This window comes from Pleurodeles waltl, chromosome 9, assembly GCF_031143425.1.
Source record: "Pleurodeles waltl isolate 20211129_DDA chromosome 9, aPleWal1.hap1.20221129, whole genome shotgun sequence".
NCBI classification, from domain to species: domain Eukaryota; kingdom Metazoa; phylum Chordata; class Amphibia; order Caudata; family Salamandridae; genus Pleurodeles; species Pleurodeles waltl.
In genome coordinates, this window is record NC_090448.1 from 901747011 (window position 1) to 901763317 (window position 16307).

Here is a 16307-nt window from a genome sequence, read left to right on the forward strand (position 1 = left end):
TATAACAAAACCTATTGGCTGGATTTGTCTCTGAGTGTGTGTTCCTCATTTATTGCCTGTGTGTATGTACAACAAATGCTTAACACTACTCCTTTGATAAGCCTACTGCTCGACCACACTACCACAAAATAGAGCATTAGTATTATCTCTTTTTGCCACTATCTTACCTCTAAGGGGAACCCTTGGACTCTGTGCATACTATTCCTTACTTTGAAATAGTGCATACAGAGCCAACTTCCTACATTAGAGCTATCAGGGAATTGTATAGATAACCGACTGCGAGGATCCTGGTTAATGGTTTGCCGTTTCAAGAATTCAGGATTGGTCGGGGTACTCGACAGGGCTGTCCTTTGTCACCTTTGCTTTTCAACTTATATATTGAGCCTTTGGCAATTTTGCTACGGGCTTGCAGGGATATTCTCCCTTTTTGGAGTGGGGGTTGGGAAAAGAAAGTAGCATTATACGCAGATGACCTGATGCTTTATACTAGTGATGTGGTGGGTTCCCTACCTATCATTAGTACATTGATGGAGCAGTTTGGTGGAATGTCAGGTTACAGTATAAATACTGAGAAAACGGAAATCATGTGTTGGAATATGGCCTATGTTTCTCCGTTAGTTAAACGGGAGATTAAATACTTGGGAATCCAGTTTACGGCTAATCTTAGTGATGTGGCCAGGGTTAATTTTGACAGAGCCTATATTGAAACTAAAAAACTTCTGAAGGCATGGGCCGTTCTCCCTCTTTCCATAATCGGCAGATCTAATATTTTAAAGATGTGGATTCTTCCAAAGTTTACTTTCCTATTTAACACTATCCCCCTTTGGAGTTCAAGTCATGCTGGTTTCAAAAACTACAGGGTGACTTATCTACATTTGTTTGGGCATCTAAGGGAGTAAGGATATCATGGAAGAAGCTATGTAGAAAGAAGGAGCGGTGGGGTATAGCATCCCCAGATTTTTATAGGTACTATCTGGCTTTCCAACTAAAGAACATTAGAGTTTTACTGAATAAGAAGTCAGATTACTCTCCGGTTTGGAGAGCTTTGACTGTGCATCTTGCGGAAGGAGCTGATAATTTTCTGTATAAATTTGGGCACCCAAAGTTCTTTAAGAAGGTTCGTTTGAAGATTCCCAGACATGCTTGTAAGGTTTGGTTGCAATTTCGTAAGGTGTTAGGGATAGCTTATTATTGTAGCTCTGCCCCCATTTGGGATTTGAATGTCTTACGGATAAGCTATCTATTCCAGTGAAAGTTAACGGCGTGGCAAGATGGGGGCAGATTATAGAAGACTCCGAAAAAATATCTTGGTCTGCATTTTAGGAGCGTATAGGTGAGACAATTTCCAAGTTTAAGTATTACCAATTATCTAGATGGGCCAAGTCCCATCAAGTAGGTGAAATTGGGATGAGTTCTTGGGAGGGAAAATTAAATCAGACATCCATTAATAAGGAGGTTGCTTTTTGGTATAATGCGCAGCTGGATGCAGTAGAAGATGTTTTGTCTCTCCCGGGGTTGAAATGGGGGAAGACTTTTCCTACTTTAGATATTTCCTACTTTAGATATTATCTCCCTATGGCAAAAGTCATGTTCTAGGTTGTGGTTTACTATTAAATCAGTGACAATAAGGAAAAACCATTTGTTTACTTTGCATAGGGTATATTGGTCACCAGCTAGATTAACGGCCATTGGGAAATCCAACAAAAATTGCCCGCGATGTGGGGATGACAATGCGGATGATATCCATATGTTTTGGCAATGTCCAAGTCTGAGTAAGAACTGGGAGGATACAGGAAGTATCCTTAATGCAATTTTTGGTGACAATTTAAGAATAATTCTTTTAATGGTAATGTTTGGGGTATGTGATCCAGATTTTATGGGTCACAAAGTGTCTGCGCAGCAAGAGCACCTGTTGTTCATATTGATGCTTTTGGCTAGACGGAAAATATGTTGTAAATGGGTGAACTCATTACCTCCATCGTTCAGGACTGGCAATCATCAGTAATACGGTTATGTAATATGGAACAATCTGGTCCTCTTAGTAGAAGAGATGACTTATGGGTGGTTTGGGAAAATGTTTATCAGTGTTAAATATGGTTGGAGTGTGTTAGATGTTGATTTTTTTTCCTTTTTTTTTTTTTTCTCTCCTTCTCCAAAATTAAGTCCAATGATTAAAACTCCCTCTACCTAATGGGTGTCGCTTTGGTATGACCACAGCCTGAGTAAAACAGTAAGGTGTGGCCAATGGCATATGTGGGAAAACTTGGTACGTGTAAGACAGGTGGTGTGGCCCATTGTTATTGTGGGGTCTACTCTTGGATGCATAGACCAAAGGTTTTTCTCTCTTACCAAAGCGAGGGGTTGTGGAATGAGGACAAAAAAAAAAAATCCAAAAAAAATAATGGACTTGTTGCTTCGCCCTGTTTAATAGGTCCGCTCGTTGACTGTCCATCGGTGGGAGATACTCTGCCACTAATGGAATGTGACTGCGAATCGCCCACTTCCAAATGGTCTGGGCTAAAAGGGACAATTGAGATGAGTTGTCCATCCCTGTTTTTGCATCTAATACATTGTCATATTGTCTGTAGTATTAACACTACTTTGTGCGTAGTTTCTGTCACAAGAGCTTTCAGTGCTAGGAATACTGCTAGTAATTCCAAGTAATTTATATGATAATTCTGTTAGTTGGAGTCCCATTCCCCTTGTATGGTGAGGCTGTTGAGATGATCTCACAAACCTATCTGTAATGAATCTGTTGTGATAGTGGTCTGAATCACAGGGTCCTGAAAGGGCTGCCCTTTTGAGAGGTTGGTGTGATTTCACCATGCAGGGAGCGATGAGTCTGGTGGTCCAACAACACTAGAGGCCACATGTACATACCTTGTTTCTTGTCCCAAACGGCACGATTCACACAATCAGGCAGTTTGTGATGAGAAAAAAGCATTTTGGTATGTACAGACCCATATTTGCGATTCGGTAATCTATTTACTGAATCGCAAAAAGGGTTTGCAAGCCACAATTAGGAAGGGGCGTTCCCTTCCTAATTGCAAGTCGCAGTCTGATGTATGATTGTTTTGTGACCGCATTCTCAAACTGGTGCTAACCCATTTGCAAAAGGGAAGGGGCCCCCATAGGACCCCTTCCCCTTTGTGAATGCATGCAAAAACATTTTTTCAAAGCAAGCAGTGGTCCCTTTTCATTTTTTGAAATGCATTCCGTTTTCCTTTAAGGAAAAAGGGCTGCATTAAAAAAAAAAAAAAAAAAAAATACAGCTTTATTTAAAGGCAGTCACAGACATGGTGGTCTGCTGACCCCAGCAGGCCACCATCCCTGTGAGTACCGCCATTCCCAATGGGGTCACAAATTGCGTCCCACCTCATGAATATTCATGAGGTAGGTCATTTGCAACCCCATTGCGAATCGCAAACAGTGTCACTGACACTGCTGTACATCAGGTTTTGCGACTCGCAAAGTGCGAGTTGCTAAGTCTCGCAATTTGCGACTCGCAAAACCTGATGTTCGTACATGTGGCCCTAGATCCTGAAGTTGACCCTGTGACTGAGACCACTGTAGGGAAAGGCATTACTGTAGTGGCCACGTGTGCAATCTTGTTTTGGAACTATGGCTATACATAAAGTCATCATTCCTAATAGTTTCCTCACTAACTTTACTGTATAAATGTCTGGGTGTATTGTAGTTGAGATATTAAATTGTGAAATGGTTGTAGGTGGATTTTGATGTAATTGATTGTGAATCCTAAACTGTGTAGGAGATCTATGGTAAACTGAGTATGTTGTTGACAAACATGGATTGTACTGGCTTTTATGAGCCAGTCGTCTAGATATGGGAATAAATGTATGTGTTGACTCCTGAGGAATGCTGCAACTACAGCTAAACATCTGGTGAACACCACTGGTGCTGTTGTTACTCCAAATGGTAGTACTTTGAATTGGTAGTATTTTCCTGCAATGACAAACTTTAGATATTTGCGATGTACTGGATGTATGGGAATGTGGAACTTTGCATCCTTGAGGTCTAATGCTGTCATGTAATCCCGATTTTGTAGTAGGGAATGACATCTTGTAAAGTGACCATATGGAAGTGTTCTGCTCTGAAAGGATGTATAGATTGAGAGGCCTGAGATCTAGAATTGGTCTTAATTTGCCATCTTTCTTTGGTATCAGAAAGTATAGTGAATATACCCCTGATCCCTGTTGGGATATAGATACCATCTCTATGGCTCCTTTGATTAGTAGTGATTGTACCTCCTCTTACAGTAGAGAGAGTCTGTGTGAACAAGGGGAAAATTTGGTGGAGTGGACATGAGTTCCAGACAATAACCATGTTGGATAATGGACAGAAACCACTGGTATGTGGAGATGTTGTGCCACTGTCCCACATGAGATGCATGCGCTATGGGAATGGTGAGTATGTCACTGTTCAGTTGAGGTAGAACCACCTCTGGAAGTAGATAGTTTGTCTCTTCCTCTGTTGTTGGATTCTCCATAGGAACCCCTGAATGATCCTCTTGTGTAGAATTGTGAGGTCTGTTTTTGTTGGGAAGTTGATGATTCTGTGGCAGAAGGTTTGATGCCACTTCGAAACTGTGGCCAACGAAAATTTCCTCTGGTGGGTGTGGTGTAAACTGCACCCATCGCCTTAGCAGTCTCAGAATCTTTCTTAGGTTTCTCTATAGTTGTGTCAACTTCTGGGCCGCACAGATGTTCTTTGTCAAATGGCATATTTAAGATAGCTTGCTGTATTTCAGACTTGAACCCTGAACATCTTAACCAAGCATGTCTTCTGATGACTACACTGGTGTGGACTCCTCTTGCTGCGTTATGAGCCGCATCTGTAGCACATCTAATACCGTTATTAGCTATTGGCCCGTCTATGACACTTTGTTGTCCCCGTTTCTGATGCTCTGGTGGAAGATACTGCAAAAGATCTTCCATCTCGTCCCAGCGGGCCATATCATATATAGCTAAGAGGGTTTGTGAGTTGGCTGTCCTCCAGTGATTTGCACTTGTGAGACTACCCTTTTACCTGCTGCATCTAGCTTTTTGCTCTCCTTATGTGGAGGAGGAGCGGCATCTCCTGTTGACTGACTGTTGGCCCTTTTCCTTGCTGCATTAACCATTACTGAATCCGGTGGTAACCGAGTCCTGATAAAAACTGAGTCTGAGGGTGCCGGTTTATATCTGTTATCCACTCTAGGAGTGATAATTCTGGCCTTCACTGGTTCTTTGAAAATGTCAAATGAATGTCTGGGAGCATTGCGAGGCACTGATATTCCTTGTGTGTAGACATTAATGTGTCAAAAAGGAAATCTTCCTCTCTATGATCTGTATGTATCTGCACATTGTGGTAGGCAGCTGGTCTGGCTAGGACCTGGTTATGTGCAGTAATGTTTTCTGGTGGAGAAGGTCTAGCAGGATATAAGTCTGGATCATTTGAAATAATGGGATCAGGACAATATAGATCCCAGGGATCTGTTCCTGCTGAACATCACTAAGATCATCCCTGTGTGGTGATGCTGAGGATGTCTGAAGTGAAAACTGCCTCTCATACGTGGTTGATGGTGGTCGTGTAGAAGGAAGAACAGGACAATGTGGTGGTGAAGGCTATTTTTGTTGTAAAGCCTTTTCTCTGTTTTTTTTTTTTTAGACCTTTTTGGTGAAGGTCCAGCATCTAAGGCCTCATGAAAAGTTAATTTCCTCTTAATAGGCACTGGAGGAGAAGCAATTATACTTCCTGTATTTTTCTAAATATGCAATTTTCACTGTTTAGCGTCCATCACTTCTAAAAATTGGTTGAATATCCTATGATTCTTGTGTAGAAGTAGTAGGTTTACTAGTTATGGCTTTCGAATCCGAAGGTTTAGACACCAAGGGGGTTATTCTAACTTTGGAGGAGTGTTAATCGGTCCCAAAAGTGACGGTAAAGTGACGGATATACCACCAGCCGTATTACGAGTTCCATAGGATATAATGGACTCGTAATACGGCTGGTGGTAAATCCGTCACTTTTGGGACGGATTAACACCTCCTCCAAAGTTAGAATAACCCCCCAAGTGTTTACCTCGAACTGAAAGTGTCTGCTCCGAAATTGGTAACAGTTTTTTCGGCTCCGAAAATGATGTTTCAGTTTTTCGGCTCAGTACCGAGACAGCTGCAGCAGTTTGTTTTCTCGATGCCGAGGGCACTTAGGTCTTTGTTCTAGGTGCCGAACCCAAGGGCTGGTCATCCAGACTTGTTTTCTGATCCGACCATTGCCTGAAGGCAGGGGAGGACAGACGCATTTTCCAGACCACAAGCTTTTCGATCCCGGAGAGTTTCCTTAGTTCGAAACGATCTGCAGGCATCGCAAGTCTCTTCTCAATGATCAGGAGATAAACATAGATTAAACACCGAATGCTGGTCGGTGTATGGGAATTTAGCGTGGCACCAAGGGCAGAATCAAAACGGAGTTCGTTCCATCATTGAAGTAGGCCCTAAAAGGGCGAGGCCCCTGTCAAGGGTGAAAAATCGACCCCCAACGGTCTAAATAAGATCAAGTACAGATAGGAAACGCCATTGAAAATATACTGACTGAATTAGAGAAAGGTAGAATAAGTTCAGAAGTAACAAACCGAGATCAAAGCAGCAAGAGGAAACACGTCCGAACCAGACAGCAGAGAGAAAACAATCTAACAAAGGACTCGATGCCCATGCACAGTACCATCGAGAGGAGTCACATGACTCAAAAAACTTCTTCAAAGAAAAACAACTTGTAATACTCTGCGCCCAGCATTAGGTGGCAGACTTAGGCAAAGCATGTGTATGCACAGTTACACATGCCACAGAACACTTTGCTACTTTGATTCTAGAACCAAAAATGAACTTTGTTGCAGGTAAGTAAAGTTTCAAAAATCTATCACTTTCAAATATCAAATGCACTTTTTTAGTAATTCACAGCTAAAACAGTTTTCAGGTAAGTAGTACTTTTCAATATCAAAAGTAGCAATTTTTTCATTGATGGCAACGCAGTCCTTGGGGGGGAAAAGTACATACACAGTTTAAAGGTAAGTACTGGATTTACGGTGCCAGTCTTCGGAAGCTAAGATATCCACAGGGCAAAGTTTAGGAAGACACTAAGGGTGCACCACCAGCAACAGGGTGTTAAGCACCCAATGGAATCCTATGGAGAGTGGGGGCACTCAGAAGTGAACAGTTTGAAGTACCTGCGGTCTCAGGGCACGGGACCTAGGGGTTTAGATCAGCACAGGGAGAAAACACAAGTAAGCTCCAAACACACACCCTCATCAGCACAGGGGCAGCTGGGTGCAGGGTGAAAACACAGTGTGGGCCACCCAATACTTTCCAATGAGAAACTCTGGGGTGCAAAGAGGCTGCATGCTTCGTCCAGGGGGTCTGCTGAAGAAGACCAGTGGCTGGACATGTAAGTTGATGCTCCTCTGGACGTCAATGGACCATTGGCTGGGTTCTCCTAGGCCAGGGGGCTGCGGGCGCAGGGGTACTTTGAGGCGTCGGGTAACTTCACTGGATGCAGTCACAGTCAGGGGGGACCTCTGGATTCAGGCTGCAGGCGTTGTCGTGGTGGCCAGGAGGGGTCAACCCGGCATGGGCCCGAGATCAGAATCGCCTGGGTACTCTCTCTGGTCAGGTGGGCCAACTGGACTCGAACCATGGACACTCGGATGCAGAGTGGGCAGGATTCACAGACCCGGAGGGTCCTTGAGTCCTTGTTGGAGGTTTCTTTGTGGACAGGGTTGCTGTCCTCTGGAGATCTGGTCTTTCGGGAAGGCAGACAGTCGTCTGGGTGGTCCTGCAGCATGAGTCGTCCTCTTGTAGAAGGAGTCCTGAAGCTGCAGACAGGCCGGTAGGGCTGGGACCATGTCAGTTGTTATCCGGAGTCTTCATTGCTGGTGCAGCTTTTCAGTCCTTCTTCTTCGGTAGGTTGCCAGGAATCTTAACAGCCAGGTTTGGGGCAGGGGGCACAACTACTAGATGTAGGGGTGTTACAGGGGTCAGAGAGCAGTTGCCAATGGCTATTGACCCTAAGTTTGGCTACACCCGTCCTGTGCCCACTCCCTTTAGGGATGGGGCACATACCAAACCCTATTGGCTATCACCCTCTAAAACAAGATGGAGGACTCTGCCAGGAGGGGGTTCACCTCAGCTCTGGGCACCCAAGCAGTGGTCCCACCTAAGGTAGACACTCCACCTGGTGTTTACTAACTTTTCAGCTGGACCTGCAGCCAACATTAAGGCTTGACCCTGGGGGTGGGCATCTCCATTAGCTGGAGTGCCCCGAGACAGCAGAACAAAAAGCAGGAACCTTTAAGGCTCACCGCCAAGAGTTGCTGTTCCTTCAGGGGGGAGGTGTGAAGCACCTATACCCAGAGCAGGCTTTGTCCCTGAACTCTGAGAGCATAAAGGCCCTCACCCCATGGGGGTCAGAAACTTGTCTGGAGGCGGCAGGTTGGCATATACCGGTAAGCCACACACTAGAGAGATGGCTGAATTACTGGGGCATCTCTATAATGCCCTCTGTGTGCATTTTACAATAAATCCAACACTGGCATCAGTGGGGGTTTATTGAGCTGCGAAGGTTGAAACCAAAGTTCCTAGCATTCAGTGAAGCTATCATGCAGCTGTTGAGTTCGTAATGACAAACTTCTAGCCTGTGTACTTAATATGACTACACTGCACTTACAGGGTCTAAGAATGGACTTAGACACTGTATGGGCATATTGCCCATACAGCTATGCCTGCACACCTGTGGTATAGTGCATCCTACCTTAGGGCTGTAAGGCCTGCTAGAGGTAGCAGTGGTTTGTGGGCATGGCGCCAAGGTAGGAATGCCACATCAGCTTTACCTGTTTCTCCCCAACAACACACACAAGCCTCAATACCAGTCGGCATGTGTTTGTTGAGGGGTCTCGTAGTGTGGCACAATACATGCTGCAGCCCTTTGGGACCTTCCCTGGCCACAGGGCCTTTGTTGCCACTGGTACCTTTTACAAGGGATTTAGTTGTATGCCAGAGGTGTGCCAATTGTGGAAGCAATGGTACAGTTTAGGGGAAGAACACAGGTGCAGGCCTGGTTATCAGGATCCCAGCGCACACTCAGTCAAGTTTGCATCAAATATCAGGCAATGAGTGTGTGTTAGACCTTGCAAAAAGGGGCTCTTTCCTACAGTCCACACATGTAATATAGTTGACCTATGTGAAGGATCAAAATGTGGAAGTGAGACCAAACAGAAGTACTGTACATTGAATATGCTTGAATCCATCGGTGAAGCTTAGATACTTCCTTTGTGACTACAGGATAGGGATGCGAAAGTAAGCATCCTGCACATTGTCAGATGGACACCACCCATTATTCCGCTCCCAGCACAGGCAGAACCGGAGATAGGTACAGCATGTTGATCTTTGCCTTTTTCAAAAGCCAGTCCAGAATCCTGAGATTTAGGATCAGATGAAGGCTGCCAGCCTTTCTGGGGACCAAGAAGTAATGAAAGTATCACTTCTGACCCATTTCCTGCTCCCAAACCAACTGTATGGCACCCTAGAGGAGGAACGACTTAACCTCTTGTTGGAGGATCCACAGATGATTGGGCAGGAGCACAGAGGAAAAAGAGGAAGAGGTAAGGATTGGGATAACTTGTGTTTGGCTGCTGCTGTTGAGCTGCAAACTGTTGACAGCCTCGAATTGAAAATCCCCTGTTGAAGGCTCCAAATGTCTGAAACTGACAGCAGTCTTTGGACTGTGTTCGGAGCTCAGGGGATTGAGCGGTGATTTTACTGTCCTTAAACTTCTCCGGTGCAGAGTCTGCTTTGGCACCGAAGAGCTGAGATCAGTCAAATGGAACATACATTAGCATTCTTGTGAAAAAAAGTGTATTTTGTAACCAGGCATGGAATCCAGACTATTCAGGCCAGGCTGTATCATCTGCTTTGCAGTAGAGTGACCATCTCCAATCAGCTGTGTGAAGTGTGTTCGCAGGCTGTCCAAAAGAGTAGGACTGACCTCCTGTGCAGAATGGAACAGAGCATACACATATCTACAAAGAAGGCAGGCAGCATTTAAAGACCGGAGTGCTTTACTCCCAGCTGGCAAACTGTTCTAGCTTCTTTGATTTCCTGGCAGCAGGGTTAGAGAGAAAGGAGTCTGGTGCCCCTTTGAACGAACACGAGGCCTACACCACTATGTTCTCCAGAGATGGACGAGCTGATAAGATGGGATCTCACAGAGCAGGCTTATATTTCTGGGCAACTGGAATTATGGGCTTTGACAGCGCCTCATTAAACAGAAGGATTATGTTACTTACCCTGTAAGCATCTGTTTGTGGCATTTTTTGCTGTAGATTCACATGCTCTGCATACTCCTGGCATCTAGTGTTGGGTTCAGAGTTGTGCTAGTTGTTTTTCTTCTAAGAGAAGTCCTTAGAGTCACAAGGTCGAGTGATACTGCGCATGGGCATCAACTCCATTGTTAGACTATTTCCCCGCAGGCAGGTGAGAAAGGAGTTTAAGGTATGTGTATGAAAAAGCGATGACCATATTGTAAGGAAATGCCTCCTTGGCATGGTCACCCCCTGACTTTTTGCCTTTGCTGATGCTATGTTTTGAATTGAAAGTGTGCTGAGGCCTGCTAACCAGGCCCCAGCACCAGTGTTCTTTCCCTAACCTGTACTTTTGATTCCACAATTGGCACACCCTGGCATCCAGGTAAGTCCCTTGTAACTGGTACCCCTGGTACCAAGGGCCCTGATGCCAGGGAAGGTCTCTTAAGGGCTGCAGCATATCTTATGCCACCCTGGGGACCCCTCACTCAGCACAGAAACACTGCTTGCCAGCTTGTGTGTGCTGGTGAGAACAAAACGAGTAAGTCGACATGGCACTCCCCTCAGGGTGCCATGCCAACCTCACACTGCCTATGCAGTATAGATAAGTCACCCCTCTAGTAGGACTTACAGCCCTAAGGCAGGGTGCACTATACCATAGGTGAGGGCACCAGTGCATGAGCACTGTGCCCCTACAGTGTCTAAGCCAAACCTTAGACATTGTAAGTGCAGGGTAGCCATAAGAGTATATGGTCTGGGAGTCTGTCAAACACGGACTCCACAGCACCATAATGGCTACACTGAAAACTGGGGCGTTTGGTATCAAACTTCTCAGCACAATAAATGCACACTGATGCCAGTATACATTTTATTGTAAAATACACCCCAGAGGGCACCTTAGAGGTGCCCCCTGAAACCGAATCCAACTACCCGAGTAGGCTGACTGGTTCTAGCAGCCTGCCACACTCGAGACATGTTGCTGGCCACATGGTGAGAGTGCCTTTGTCACTCTGTGGCCTGTAACAAAGCCTGCACTGGGTGGAGATGCTATCACCTCCCCCAGGCAGGAGCTGTAACACCTGGCAGGTAGCCTCAAAGCCTTACCCCCTTTGTTCCAGCACCACAGGGAACTCCAGCTGGTGGAGTTGCCCGCCCCCTCCGGCCACGGACCCACTTTTGGCGGCAAGGCCGGAGGAGATAATGAGAATAACAAGGAGGAGTCACTGGCCAGTCAGGACAGCCCTAAGGTGTCCTGAGCTGAAGTGACTCTAACTTTTAGAAATCCTCCATCTTGCAGATGAAGGATTCCCCCAATAGGGATAGGAATGTGACCCCCTCCCCTTGGGAGGAGGCACAAAGAGGGTGTACCCACCCTCAGGGCTAGTAGCCATTGGCTACTAACCCCCCAGACCTAAACACGCCCTTAAATTTTGTATTTAAGGGCTTCCCTGAACCTCAGAATAGAGATTCCTGCAACTTACCGAAGAAGAAGACTGCTGAGCTGCAAACCCCTGCAGAAGAAGAAAGAAGACACCAACTGCTTTGGCGCCAGTCCTACCGGCCTGTCTCCTGCCTTCTAAAGAAACCTGCTCCAGCGACGCTTTCTCCAGGACCAGCGACCTCTGAATCATCAGAGGACTGCCCTACTTCAAGAGGAACAAGAAACTCCAGAGGACAGCGGCCCTGCTCCAAAAAAAGACTGCAACTTTGTTTCAGAGGAGCAGATTTAAAGAGCCCTGCAATCCCCGCAAGAAGCGTGAGACTTGCAACACTGCACCCGGCGACCCTGACTCGACTGGTGGAGAACCAACACCTCAGGGAGGACCCTCCGGTGACTCCCAGACTGTGAGTAACCAAAGTTGTCCCTGAGCCCCCACAGCGACACCTGCAGAGGGAATCCAGAGGCTCCACCTGACCGCGACTGCCTGACTCTAAAATCCCGACGGCTGGAAAAGACCCTGCACCCGCAGCCCCCAGCACCTGAAGGATCGGAACTTCAGTGCAGGAGTGACCCCCAGGAGGCCCTCTCCCTTGCCCAAGTGGTGGCTACCCCGAGGAGCCCCCCCCTTGCCTGCCTGCACCACTGAAGAGACTCCTTGGTCTCCCATTGATTTACATTGCGAACCCGACGCTTGTTTCCACACTGCACCCGGCCGCCCCAGTGCTGCTGAGGGTGTACTTTTTGTGTGAGCTTGTGTCCCCCCCAGTGCCCTACAAAACCCCCCTGGTCTGCCCTCCGAAGACGCGGGTACTTACCTGCTGGCAGACCGGAACCGGGGCACCGACTTCTCTCCATTGAAACCTATGCGTTTTGGGCACCACTTTGAACTCTGCACCTGACTGGCCCTGAGCTGCTGGTGTGGTGACTTTGGGGTTGCTCTGAACCCCCAACGGTGGGCTACCTTGGACCCCAATTTGAACCCCGTAGGTGGTTTACTTACCTGCAAGAACTAACAATACTTTACCTCCCCCAGGAACTGTGAAAATTGCACTGTGTCCACTTTTAAAACAGCTTATTGTGATTTATGAGAAAAGTATATATGCTACTGTGATTATTCAAAGTTCCTAGAGTACTTACCTGCAATACCTTTCGAATGAGATATTACATGTAGAATTTGAACCTGTGGTTCTTAAAATAAACTAAGAAAATATATTTTTCTATAACAAAATCTATTGGCCTGGATTTGTCTCTGAGTGTGTGTTCCTCATTTATTTCCTGTGTGTATGTACAACAAATGCTTAACACTACTCCTTTGATAAGCCTACTGCTCGACCACACTACCACAAAATAGAGCATTAGTATTATCTCTTTTTGCCACTATCTTACCTCTAAGGGGAACCCTTGGACTCTGTGCATACTATTCCTTACTTTGAAATAGTGCATACAGAGCCAACTTCCTACACATACTAAACGTTAACATACAATGTAAGTACAACGGCTATAGGATTCCAGGGAGGACACAGGCGAATCTATAGCACTATGTCACGTACAGATGTTTACAGGGTTAGTAACAATCCGTTCAATGACACCTGTGGCTGCAGATACACATGCTCTGCATAGACTGTAAAGTAGACCCTCCTTAGAAGCGGAGGCTAGCCTGTGGGAGTTGCAGTAGTCTGAAAAATGTTAAGTAGCACTGCCTGTCCTACACTACTTGTTGGCATGCTAAAACATCCACACAATAGTGTATGTTGAATGTGTGTGGTGTCAGCCATGTAACTGCCTTACAAATGTCAGCTATGAGCTTGTGGGTGGAGTTCCCATTTGTGGACTTGGTGCTGCATTCTGCTTAGCAGGTCTGCAAAGTCAGTCTGTTCCCGGAAGTTATTCCGCCAACAGGTGAAAGTAGTGGTTTACAGCCCATTTCCATATGGTCTGAGAAAGGTGTGAACACCGTGTCTCACTCCCTCCCTGGTGAAGCAGGATGATGAGACGGCGTTGACTTGCTGGGTCATGGAGAGCGATGAGTCCAGGTTGAATCCCAGGTTGCGTGCATGGTTGGTGGGGTTCCTAGAGTGGACATCCACCAGGAGCCATCCCAGGCGGAGGGGGTGGAGCAGAGGATGAGGATCTCAGTCTTGTCCAAGTTCAGTTTCAGGCGACTGCACTCCATCCAGTCGGCGATGGCCTTCATTCCGTCGTTGAGGTTAGTTTTGGCAGTGGCGGGGTCTTTGGTGAGCGAGAGGATCAGCTGGGTGTCATCGGCGTATGAGACGATGTTGAGGTTGTGTGATCGGACGATGTTGGCGAGTGGTGCCATGTAAACGTTGAAAAGGGTCGGGCTGAGGGAGGATCCTTGGGGAACGTCGCAGATGGTCTCGTGGGGCTTCAGAACAGAAGGTAGGGAGGCGGACTCTCTGGGTTCTACCAGTGAGGAAGGATGTAGGGCTTTGTAGCGGATCCCTGGGTCGTGGAGGCGTGTGCGTAGGGTGTGGTGTCAGAGGTGGCCGAGAGGTCTAGGAGGATGAGGGCCCCAGTTTTGTCTCTGTCTAGCATGGTCCTGATGTCGTCGCAGGTGGCGATGAGGGCGGTCTCAGTGCTGCGGTTGCTGCTGAAACCGGATTGGGACGGGTCTAGAGTGTTGTTGTCTTCAAGGAAGCGGATCAGTTGACTGTTGACGATCTTCTTGATGACCTTCGCCGGGAATGGGAGCAGGGAGATGGGCCGGTAGTTCTTGAAATCTCTTTGGTCTGCCTTGGGTTTCTTTAGTAGTGCGTTTATTTCGGCGTGCTTCCAGTCTTCCGGGAAGGTGGTGGTCTCGAAGGAGCTGGTGACAATCATTCGGAGTTGGGGGTAATGATGGAGTTTCCTTTGTTGAAGACGTGATAAGAGCAGGGGTCGGATGGTGAGCCGGAGTGAATGGTGTTCATGATTTTGATGGTATCATCGTTGTTGACGTGGGTCCAAGAGAGCAGGAGGTTGGTGTGGCTGGGGTCCGGTGAGTCTGGGTTTGTGGTGACAGCGGCTGACGTTGGGGGTCGAGGTATTGAAACTGTCGTGGATGTTTGTGATCTTGTGGTGAAAGAAGGTGGAGAGCAAGTCGCAGAGGTCTTACGAAGGTGGGGTGTCGCTGGAGCAGAAGGGGGGGTTGGCGAGTTCCTTCACGATGTTGAAGAGCTCTTTGCTGTCGTGTGCGTTGTTGTCGATGCGTTCCTTGTAGGAGGATCTCTTGGCTGTCCAGATGAGCTGGTGGTGCCTGCAGATGGCGTTCTTGAGGGCAGTGTGGTTGATCTGTGTTTGTTCGTGGCGCCACTTCTTCTCGAGTTTTCGGCACTCCTGTTTGGAGGCCTGGAGGTCAGCAGTGAACCAGATGGTCTAAGTGTTGGTGCGGCTGACAGTCCCGACTGCGAGTGTTTGGTTTCCCTGGAACTGGAGCAGAGAAGTCTTTAAGTTCTGAATAAGAGCGGGATTGAGGTAGGTTAATCCTAACTGTCTATAAGATTGCTTTAAAATAAGGCTGAACTTGTAGCGGTTGAAGGTGAGACTTTGGGATGTTGATAGTAAACTCTGAAGGAAACTGCTGCTTTTGGCATGGCTACCCCCACATTTTGCCTGAAACTGATCCTGACTTGACAGAGTGTGCTGGGATCCTAATAACCAGGCCCCAGCACCAGTGTTCTTTTGCTAAACAGTACCACTGTTCCCACAATTGGCACACCCCTGGAGCAGAGCTAAGTCCCTTGCAAAAGGTACCAGTGGTAACCAAGGGCTCTGAGAACAGGGAGCATCCCTAAGGGCTGCGGCATGTATTCTACCACCCTAAAGGACCCCACACCAAGCACATGCACACTGCCATTGCAGATTGTGTGAGCTGGTTTGAGGAAAAAAGTGAAATCAACATGACATCCCTCTCAGGGTGCCATGCCCACCAACTGCTGCCTGTGGCACAGGTAAGTCACCCCTCTAGCAGGCCTTACAGCCCTAAAACAGGGTGCACTATACCACAGGTGAGGGCACAGCTGCATGAGCAATATGCACAGACAGTGTCTAGGTCCATCCTTAGACATTGTAAGTGCAGTGTGGCCATTCTGAGTATATGACCTGGGAGTTTGTCATTACAAACTCCACAGCTCCATAATGGCTTCACTGAATGCTGGAAAGTTTGGTATTAAACTTCGCAGCACAGTAAACCCAACTGATTGCAGTGTTGGGTTTATTGTAAAATGCACACAGAGGGCATCTTAGAGCTGCCCCCTGTACCCTAACCAACCCTTCAGTGTTAGGCTGACTAGTCTGTGCCAGCCTGCCACTAACAAACAAGTTTCTGACCCCATGGAGTGAGGGCCTTTGTGCTCTCGGGTGTCAGAAACAAAGCCTGCTCTGGGTGGAGGAGCTTCACACCTCCCCACTGTAGGAACTGTGACACTTGGCAGTGAGCCTCAAAGGCTCAGGCCTCCTGGTACACCCCATCTCCACCCCCTCACCAAAAAGTCTGGCAGGAAAACTAGGTAAAAC

General features: G+C 47.0%; 1 protein-coding gene across 3 annotated transcripts in view; it reads right to left on the bottom strand.

Moving 5' to 3' along the window:
• DICER1 (dicer 1, ribonuclease III) overlaps nucleotides 1-16307 on the bottom strand; it is an 848581-nt gene that overhangs the window by 647454 nt on the left and 184820 nt on the right. The gene's annotated exons all lie outside the window — the stretch shown is intronic.